At 34.6% G+C, this 11,602-nt stretch overlaps 1 long non-coding RNA gene across 1 annotated transcript in view; it reads left to right on the top strand.

Moving 5' to 3' along the window:
- LOC137771726 (uncharacterized) overlaps nucleotides 1-11,602 on the top strand; it is a 33,072-nt gene that overhangs the window by 483 nt on the left and 20,987 nt on the right. The window contains exons 2-3 of the long non-coding RNA XR_011075400.1: nucleotides 710-782; nucleotides 4,376-4,513. This is a non-coding gene — a long non-coding RNA (uncharacterized lncRNA). The remainder of the gene's footprint in view (nucleotides 1-709; nucleotides 783-4,375; nucleotides 4,514-11,602) is intronic.

Here is an 11,602-nt window from a genome sequence, read left to right as displayed (position 1 = left end):
GAGGTCAAATCACATTGACAATACAAAGCACTTGAAAATTAGAATATCAAGGGAATTGTTGCTCAGTTACAGCGCTAAAATGGTCACTATTGCTCTAAGACGCTGGGGTAATTGTTATTATTTCGTGTTAGCTTCCATTTAATCAGTTTGCGATGCTGAATTCTCCTATCCTGGATCATCTGGTAAGATTTTATCAAGAGCATCTTAAAAAGTGTAGTGATACATTAATGGGCACACGCAAACAACCCTAGTTCCAACTTGTATGTTTACCAGACTTGATGTATTTGAAATAAAAGCAAATGCTTCTTGATAACAGGTATACTGAACAAACAAAATGTAATATCAGTATTTGTTAAGTAGAAGTAAAAAGCTATACAATATTTCTAACGATCCCAAGTCTGTTAATGAGACATGAGTTCAGTCCTCCCACCCCAATAAAGAAGACTTCTTTTTCTATATTCCGTTCCTCGATACCTAGAAGTATTAAATTTCTATGTAGTCATTCTAACATAGATATATACAATGTTGTATTCTCCTTTATTTTACCTAAGGAGTATTTTTCTGTTTTGTTTCATAATCACATTATGAATGATGAAGTAGATTTCTGATGAATAAATGCACTATAATCATTCTTCCTTTAATCTCACCAACTTTATTATACAGTAAGCTTCAGTGATAAACTTACTGTATGTTGTTTTTCTTATTTTAGATTTTTGAGAAGTAGCAGTAAGGTGTATGAACTGAAAAAACAAAACAAAACAAAACCCCACAACATAAGAGCTGTAAGTTGAGTTTTATTCTGGGTATTATAGAGGACTCACGCCCAGAGCAGCTCTGAGGAACTGCTCTGAAGAAGTAGGGGGAGGAGCCAGTGTGTGTGTGTGTGTGTGTGTGTCTGTGTGTGTGTGTATGATTTTGGATAGGGAATACATGCAGTCAAGCACACATCTCAATAAAAGGTTATTGCTAGCCAGGAGGAACAAGTATCTCAGTCAATGATTTTAGTGCCTTTTTTTTTTTTTTTTTTCCCATGTAAGGGAAGATGCAAGATTTTGGTTTCATTAAAATTCTTCCTGAGATATCTAACTATCTAGAGGGCCTATTTTGCCAAAGCACAGAGTGCCTCATCCTGTTCTTCCTCCTTAATTCCTTTCAGGGTGTACTGTAATTCCTTTCAGGGTCAGTGACTCCAGTGGCTAATGACTTGATACTTGTAGAAGTGGATGGTGTGCGACATTCTTTGTTTTGCAAGGGCTTAAGCCTTTTAAAATAATTTTAGGACTTTAAAGTTATATACTGTCAATTGTTTCCAAAAAGGTGGTATTAATTTGCTTTTTCACCAGCCATGGATGTGAGGAGGAGCCATGAAGAGGATTAAAAAGTTGGTTGTGGCCAAATCCACTGTCTGAGTATCCTAGCATTATCATAACATTGCACTGTTTATCAGTAAGCTAACTCATTTAAATGACTTTAATGTTTATTGTCAGTGTTTTTCAACTATAGCATTTTACAATCAGAAAATAATAAATGCTTATAATAGATAATTTGAAAATATAGAAATGTACGAAAAACAGATCAACAATAATTCTACTTCTCAGCAATAAGTATTGAGATCACTAAAATAACTGATAAAATTATTTTCAGTGGTTCCCCCCTCCCCCCAGGCAAGTATTGGTATGAATGTTAAAAAAAAAAAAAACAGAACTGGAGTCATAGTGTATATGGAAGTTTATGTTCCTCTTTTGGGTATTTTAATAAACTACACAATTAAATTATTCTTAGTAAGAAAAGAAAGTATAGAGACAGTGCATTCCACTTCACTCCCAACACTTCATCTCCATTCCCACACTCCAGTGCTGACTACCAGGAAATGTTCAAGAAACTTTGTGGTGGTAAGACCCATAATTTATATAGCCTTTAAATCCAGCTCCCACCTCCCTACCCCGCAACACACACAAACTATTACATAGTATCTTGAGATTTTTCCCATGCTATGAAAGCAGTGCTGTAGAAGAGCTAAAAGTGGAAAGTGGACCTTTGGAGTCAGACTGGGATTCAAATCTTAGCTTTGCAATATAGTGCCTAAAAGACTTTAATCATTTCAGGAAATCTGTCTAGACTTCAATTTTCTCTTCTGTCAAATGTAAATCATAATAATCCTTTAGAGATCATGTAAATGTTGCTAGTGTTAAAAGCATGGAAATCAATTAAAGTGTGGAAATCACTTGTAAAGCTCTTTAGTGCATTGCCTTGCACATGGTAGGTGCTCAATAAATGAAAACTATTTTTACTTTGAAATGTTCTACAAAAATAGTATGACCAAATGGTATCCAATCCTATTGCCACAAATACCAATATTTTCTTAGATGACATAGGCATTCTTTGTTGTTGCACATAGTTGTGGCTTCCGATATTTTTCTGTTGTAAATAATAATATGATTAACATCCTTATATACAAATATTTGTATCTCCTTTTTTCTCAGCTTAGATCCTTGAAAGTGGAATTTCTAGGTAAAATAATATGAACATATTTAAGATGAAATATACACCTATGCTACTTTCCAGATAGATTATACAAATTTACACTCCCAACAGCAATAGATGAAAGTCCTAGGTTCACAGCATCCTTCCAGCCTTAAGTACTGTAACTTCTAATAATTCTGCTTTCTTTGTGTTTTGTGAATTCACTCCTCATATCCTTTGCTCATTTATCTTTTGGAGAACTAAAGATTTTTATTTTGGTTTTGAAGAGATTTTTATAATTTTAAAATATTAAAATAGACATTTTTGAAATATTTATTTCATAGTTGACCTTTCTTATTTATCATTTTTTGATAGTAGAGCAATATTTAATTTTTATGCTGTCAGATTTATGCATATTTTCCTTTGTGTTTTTTTTTTTCCCCAGTGCTTTTATACTTAGGACCGTTGAGTCAGCTACTCCCGTAATACTGTGTATGCACACACATGTATACCTACTCTGGTTTATTTCTGGGCTTTCTATTCAATTCTATTAAATTATCATCTGCTCTGTTTCACTTATTATTTCACCTGTTTTCCTTAATTTTATTTGTTCTTTTTTCTTTTTTTAAGGTTAAAAGCCTTAATTTCTTTTTTTCCCCTTGTTCACACATGAAATAATTTAAGGCTATAAATTTGCCCTTGCATACTTTAGCTCCATTTCATAAATTATGTAGTCTTATCATTCTGCTATTTTACTAAATAGCCTAAAGTTGTGGTTATATATCTATTTTCATATCACATATCACAAGAATCTGAGGACTAGATATTTAAGTATTTGAAATTTGCAGTGGTAACATAGCTTTTAAATATTATAACATACACATTCTATACAAAAAATTAGGTGGTAACAATATGAATACCAATTTTTTTGGAGCACAACATCATGGCACAAACTGTTCTTATCAGATTAAGAAATTTATGAAGCAGAAATGTTCTTGGGCTTAGTTATGGTGCATGTACAATTTTATTTACTTAAGCTGTGACGGTGTACGAATTACATTAGAAATCTGATTGTCAGAATTTACAAATATTTTTACATGGAATAACAACTGAATTCTTTTTTGTGGTGAAGCCTATGTTGAATCAAAAAGAAAAGAAAAGAAAAAAGACCTAATCATAGCAGTACCTGTTTTTCTTTTTGCTTCCCTGCATCAGTCACATTTTTAGAAATGTCCTGAATTTATTTCACTACTTTGTAAAACAGTATAAATCCTCTACAATAGTGTTGCATATTTTGTAAGTGATTCTTCCAAAATTTGGTTAGTTTTTTCCAAAATAAGCTGAACATCTTTAACAGAAACATTTTATAAATTTGGATTACCAGAAACCCTTTAGCTTTTGAAGTCCTTTGAAAGTTGCAGTTTAAAAAAACAAAGATTACAAATAAGAATACATTGATATTTATCCCTACAAAACAAAGGAGGAAATAAAATATAAATAATCAGAGAAACTAGAAATGATAATTTTGTATATTAAAAAACATAGGTTTATGTTTATACTCTTTAGCATGTGTGAGCTTTTTGAAGAATACAAATTTTCATAGTGTTATCCATATTTGAATTTCCATATAGGCTGCAATCCTGATGGAAATAATTTATTAAATTCTCATATCAAAATTGGAAGGTACTTTTTCTTATAATAAATTCTTACTTATTTGTTTTTACTTTTTAAATTCCCACCTAAGAGGGTGTCCTTATTAGTTTCAACAGCATCATGAAATGAGAGGTGAGAATCGTACATGTTTCGTGCCCCACCTCACATTTCTTGGCCCATCATTTTACTCTACTCATTGTGGATGTAACCTAATGTCTCCTTTCAAATGAATCACATACTTTTCGTTCTCTATTCCCAGATTTCTCTGGTGCCAGTATGTATTATAAAATGTCCAAGAGAATCCAGTCATCCCTTCTGATGCTTACCAAACCTGAAAGTGGTAGGAATAAACATCTAATGGTGCAGCCCTGACCAAGTGTTGGATGGGGACTAGTGGGTAAGTGCGCCTGAGTCTGTGTCTCAAGTGGACAATTCTGCAATGTATCCTTCGAGGCTTCTTAGAGGGATTGAGCCCAACTATTTACCGCAATAATCATACTGCTCAATAAGATATCCTAGGATTCAATTTTCTTTCTCTCCTTCTCTTTGCAGTTTCCCACTCCTCCTCTTTGGGGTGACTTCCTAAAATAGACTGTCTGTTAATAAGCTTTTGTCTCCAGCTCTGCTTTTGGAGAGGACCCATGCTGAAACAAATTGAAATATGTTGAAATGTGTGCATTCTCACTGAATATCTTTTTTTTTTAAATTAAACCTTCAAAAAATGAAATTCATCATATCTCAGAATTTTATGGACTACATGCTCTATTAATAGAAAAAGAAAAGACAATTTTACAGGCTGTAAATTTGAAGATGTTGTCAATTAGGAAGAATGATTTCCTTGTGCAATAATTGCTGGCATTTCCATCAAATTACATTTTTACATTACATCATCTAAAATGCAAGCCTTTCTAAACAATTTCAATTTTCATTAAACTTTGACACTTTAGATGATGCATGTGAGCACTAAGTGACTTATTTTGCTCAGATTTGAATAAACTAATCAAAATTTAAAAATTTGTTGCTAAGTCATTTATTTGTAGTCCGCTTTTATATCATCTTATAAATACAGAAATAATCACAAAGACTTACAGTTTCTAAGTTCCAAAATTTTATATGCATGGTCCTAATATTGGAGTATTCTAGACGACATTTTTTTCCAAGAAAAAAGCCCATTTTAGAGATAGTTTCTTTTATATCTTCCTTGCTTCAAAATTAAAAACTTCTATGCAGTTTGTTATAGTGTATAACAAAGATGTTTTCAAAGAACATCAAGACAAACAAATCCACTTTATATATCTAACTAAAATGTAAAATATTTGAAAGCAGAGCTTTTTGTCTGTTTATCCACTACCATATCCTGAATGCTTAGAATAATGATGGACACAAGATATGCACTCAGTATATATATTTTTTTTCTTTTTTTTTGAATTTTGTTTTATTTATTTTTTTATACAACAGGTTCTTATTAGTTATCCATTTTATACACATCAGTGTATACATGTCAATCCCAATCTCCCAGTTCATCACACCACCACCACCACCCCCCAGCTGCTTTCCCCCCTTGGTGTCCATACGTTTGTTCTCTACATCTGTGTCTCAATTTCTGCCCTGCAAACCAGTTCATGTGTACCATTTTTCTAGGTTCCACATGTATGCGTTAATATACGATATTTGTTTTTCTTTTTCTGACTTACTTCACTCTGTATGACAGTCTCTAGATTCATCCACGTCTCTACAAATGACCCAATTTTGTTCCTTTTTATGGCTGGCACTCAGTATATATCTATTAAATAACTTGAATGAATGAACTCATATGTACTCTGTAGAAAGGAGCTAAAAGGTGGTAAATTCATAATTAATTTGTAGCTGATATTTTTCTTTAGCTTGTAGAATTTGGAGCAAAATTGAACAAATTTAAATATAGAAATTAATTTAGAGATATTTATATTACAATTAACAAAACAAAATTAGACTCCAGAAAAGATATAGATTAAAAAGTCCATGTAAATTGAAAAGTCAGTTTGCATGAAGGCAGAAGAAGGAATACTTTTAAATGTTAAAGGTTAAGTGAAATTTATTATTTTTTAAAAGACAAAGTAACTTTTAAAAAAACCAAGTTGAAATTTATTATTATTTTTAAAGACTAACTATGGGTAATTTCAGGTTCAATAAGTCTTGCAAAGCTTAAACATTATTATAAAGTATAAATTTTGTTCCACAAGGTGGCAGCAAAGATTTATTTTAGAATAATTAGACACCCTCCATCATCATACCAGATGACGTACATCTTTAAAAGCTATAATGTATAAGGAACGTGGGGCATATTTTTTCTTATTCCTTGGAGGTACCACTTCATCACGAAGGTTCTCTCATTGGTGGCTAGAGTATCTGTGATTCCTTATACTTGCCTCCTCTCTTTTAAATGCTCTACCTCCATTTCACATTTCATATACTTCCAGATTAACCTTAAATTACAAATCTGAACATGTCACTCATTAACTAAAAAAAAAAAAAAAATTCAATAATTCCCTAAACCATGCAAAATAAAGAATAATGCTTTTAGTTTATTCAGTCAATCAACTCAGTAACTATATTCTATTTACAAAGCACTATGATAGGCCCTAGGAAAAGAAACAAGATAATGCATGGAGCTTTCCAGTCTGGGAATTACAAATATGTAAAGATATAGGAAATTGGTTCAAGATGGTGGAGTAGAAGGATGTGTGATCACTCCCTCTTGCGAGAGCACCATAATCACAACTAACTGCTGAACAACCATCAACAGGAAGACACTGGAACTCACCAAAAAAATACTCCACATCCAAAGACAAAGGAGAAGCCAAAATGAGATGGTAGGAGGGGCTCAATCACAATAAAATCAAATCCCATAACTGCTGGGTGGGTGACTCAAAAACTGGAGAACAATTATACCATAGAAGTCCACCCACTGGAGTGAAGGTTCTGAGCCCCATGTCAGGCTTCCCAACCTGCAGGTCCGGCAACGGGAGGAGGAATTCCCAGAGAATCAGACTTTGAAGCCTAGTGGGATTTGATTGCAGGACTTCAACAGGACTGGGGGAAACAGAGACTCCACTCTTGGAGGACACACACAAAGTAGTGTGTGCTTCAGGACCCAGGGGAAGGAGCAGTGACCCCATAGGACACTGAACCAGACCTGCCTGCTAGTGTTGGAGGGCCTCCTGCAGAGGTGGGGGGGGCTGTGTCTCACCATGAGGGCAAGGACACTGGCAGCAGAAGTTCTGGAAAGGACACCTTGGTGTGAGCCCTCCCAGAGTCCTCCATTAGCCCCACCAAAGAGCCAGGTAGTCTCCAGTGTTGGGTCACTTCAGGCCAAACAACCAACAGGGATGGAACCTAGCCCTACCCATCTGAAGACAAGCAGATTAAAGTTTTACTGAGCTCTGCCCACCAGAGCAACACCCAGCTCTACCCACCACAAGTCCCTCCCATCAGGAAACTTGCACAAACCTCTTAGATAGCCTCATCCACCAGAGGGCAGAAAGCAAAAGCAAGAATAACTACAGTCCTGCAGCCTGTGGAACAAAAACCACATTCACAGAAAGATAGACAAGATGAAAGGCAGAGGACTATGTATCAGATGAAGGAACAAGATAAAACCCCAGAAAAACAAATAAATGGAGATAGGCAACGTTCCAGAAAAAGAATTCAGAATAATGCTAGTGAAGATGGTACGGGACATTGGAAAAAGAATGGAGGCAAAGATTGAGAAGATGCAAGAAATATTTAACAAAGACCTAAAAGAATTAAAGAACAAACACCTAGAAGAATTAAAGAACAAACGAACAGAGATGAACAATACAATAACTGAAATGAAAACTACACTAGAATTAATCAGTAGCAGAATAACTGAGGCAGAAAAATGGATAAGTGACCTGGAAGACAGAATGGTAGAATTCTCTGCCACAGAACTGAATAAAGAAAAAAGAATGAAAAGAAATGAAGACAGCCTAAGAGACCTCTGGGACAACATTAAACACAACAACATTTGCATTATAGGGGTCCCAGAAGGAGAAGACAGAGAGAAAGGACCCGAGAAAATATTTGAAGAGATTATAGTCAAAAACTTCCCTATGGGAAGGGAAATAGCCACCCAAGTCCAGGAAGTGCAGAGAGTCCCAGGCAGGATAAACCCAAGGAGAAACACATCGAGACACATAGTAATCAAATTGACAAAAATTAAAGACAAAGAAAAACTATTGAAAGCAACAAGGGAAAAATGACAAATAACATACAAGGGAACTCCCATAAGGTTAACAGCTGATTTCTCAGCAGAAACTCTACAAGCCAGAAGGGAGTGGCATGATATATTTAAAGTGATGAAAGGGAAGAAGCTACAATCAAGATTACTCTTCCCGGCAAGGATATCATTCAGATTCAATGGAGAAATGAAAAGCTTTACAGACAAGCAAAAGCTAAGAGATTTCAGCACCACCAAACCAGCTCTACAACAAATGCTGAAGGAACTTCTCTAAGTGGGAAACACAAGAGACGAAAAGGACCTACAAAAAAAACCCCATAACAATTAAGAAAATGGTAATAGGAACGTACATATCGATAATTACCTTAAACGTGAATGGATTAAATGCTCCAACCAAAAGACACAGGCTCGCTGAATGGATACAAAAACAGGACCCATATATATGCTGTTTACAAGAGACCCACTTCAGACCTAGGGACACATACAGACTGAAAGTGAGGGGATGGAAAAAGATATTCCATGCAAATAGAAATCAAAAGAAAGCTGGAGTAGCTATACTCATATCAGATAAAATAGACTTTAAAGAATGTTACAAGAGACAAGGAAGGACGCTACATAATGATCAAGGGATCAATCCAAGAAGAAGATATAACAATTATAAATATATATGCACCCAACATAGGAGCACCTCAATACATCAGGCAACTGCTAACAGCTATAAAAGAGGAAATAGACAGTAATACAATAATAGTGGGGTACTGTAACACCTCACTTACACACACAATGGACAGATCATCCAAACAGAAAATTAATAAGGAAACACAAGCTTTAAATGGCACAATAGACCAGATAGATTTAATTGATATTTATAGGACATTCCATCTAAAAACAGCAGATTACACTTTCTTCTCAAGTGCACAAGGAACATTCTCCAGGATAGATCACATCTTGGGACACAAATCAAGCCTCAGTAAATTTAAGAAAATTGAAGTCATAGCAAGCATCTTTTCTGACCACAACGCTATGAGATTAGAAATCAATTACAGGGAAAAACCGTAAAAAGCACAAACACATGGAGGCTAAACAATACGTTACTAAATAACCAAGAGATCACTGGAGAAATCAAAGAGGAAATCAAAAAATACCTAGAGACAAATAACAACGAAAATACGACAAAGACAAATAACAACGAAAATACGACAATGCAAAACCTATGGGATGCAGCAAAAGCAGTTCTAAGAGGGAAGTTTATAGCAATAAAAGCCTACCTCAAGAAAAAAGAAAAATCTCAAATAAACAATCTAAACTTAAACTAAAGGAACTAGAGAAAGAAGAACAAACAAAACACAAAGTTAGTACAACGAAAGAAATCATAAAGATCAGAGCAGAAATAAATGAAATAGAAACAAAGAAAACAATAGCAAAAATCAATAAAACTAAAACTGGTTCTTTGACAAGATAAACAAAATTGATAAACCATTAGCCAGAGTCATCAAGGAAAAGAGGGAGAGAACTCAAATCAATAAAATTAGAAATGAAAACAGAGAAGTTACAGCAGACACCACAGAAATACAAAGCATCCTAAGAGATTACTACGAACAACTTTAGCCAAAAAATTGGACAACCTGGGAGAAATGGACAAATTCTTAGAAAGGTATAACCTTCCAAAACTGAACCAGGACGAAATACACAATATGAACAGACCAATCACAAGTAATGAAATTGAAACTGTGATTAAAAATCTTCCAGCAAACAAAAGTCCAGGACCAGATGGCTTCACAGATGAATTCTATCAAACATTTAGAGAAGAGCTAACACCCGTCCTTCTCAAACTCTTCCAAAAAATTGCAGAGGAAGGAACACTCCCAAACTCATTCTATGAGGCTACGATCATCCTGATACCAAAACCAGACAAAGATACTAAAAAAAAATTACAGGCCAATATCACTGATGAATATAGATGCAAAAATCCTCAACAAAATACTAGCAAACAGAATAAAACAACACATTAAAAGGATCATACACCATGATCAAGTGGGATTTATCCCAGGGATGCAAGGATTCTTCAATATACACAAATCAATCAATGTGATACACCATATTAACAAATTGAAGAAGAAAAACCATATGATCATCTCAATAGATGCAGAAAAAGCTTTTGACAAAATTCAACACCCATTTATGATAAAAACTCTCCAGAAAGTGGGCATAGAGGGAACCTACCTCAACATAATAAAGTCCATATACGACAAACCCACAGCAAACATCATTCTCAATGGTGAAAAACTGAAAGCATTTCCTCTAAGATCAGGAGTAAGACAAGGATGTCCACTCTCACCAGTATTATTCAACATAGTTTTGGAAGTCCTAGTCACGGCAATCAGAGAAGAAAAAGAAATAAAAGGAATCCAAATTGGAAAAGAAGCAAAACTGTCACTGTTTGCAGAGGACATGATACTATACATAGAGAATCCTAAAGTTGCCACCAGAAAACTACTAGAGCTAATCAATGAATTTGGTAAAGTTGCAGGATACAAAATTAATGCACAGAAATCTCTTGCATTCCTATACACTAAGGATGAAAATTCTGAAAGAGAAATTATGGAAACACTCCCATTTACCATTGCAACAAAAAGAATAAAATACCTAGGAATAAACCTACCTAGGGAGACAAAAGACCTGTATGCAGAAAACTGTAAGACACTGATGAAAGTAATTAAAGATGATACAAACCGATGGAGAGATATACCATGTTCTTGGATTGGAAGAATCAACATTGTGAAAATGACTATAAAGCAATTTACAGATTCAATGCAATCCCTATCAAATTACCAATGGCATTTTTTACAGAGGTAGAACAAAAAATCTTAAAATTTGTATGGAGACAAAAAAGACCCCGAATAACCAAAGCAGTCTTAAGGGAAAAAAAAACGGAGCTAGAGGAATCAGACTCCCTGACTTCAGACTATACTACTAAGTCACAATAATCAAGACAGTATGGTACTGGCACAAAAACAGAAATATAGATCAGTGGAACAGACTAGAAAGCCCAAAGATAAACCCACGCACCTATGGTCATCTTATTTTTGATAAAGGAGGCAAGAATATACAATGGAGAAAAGACAGCCTCTTCAATAAGTGGTGCTGGGAAAACTGGACAGCTACATGTAAAAGAATGAAATTAGAACACTCCCTAACACCATACACAAAAATAAACTCAATATTAGAGACCTAAATGTAAGACTG

The sequence above is a fragment of the Eschrichtius robustus genome, chromosome 11, assembly GCF_028021215.1.
Source record: "Eschrichtius robustus isolate mEscRob2 chromosome 11, mEscRob2.pri, whole genome shotgun sequence".
Taxonomy (NCBI): Eukaryota; Metazoa; Chordata; class Mammalia; order Artiodactyla; family Eschrichtiidae; genus Eschrichtius; species Eschrichtius robustus.
Note: the sequence above shows the minus strand (reverse complement) of the source record. Positions and strands in the feature narration are given on the sequence as shown.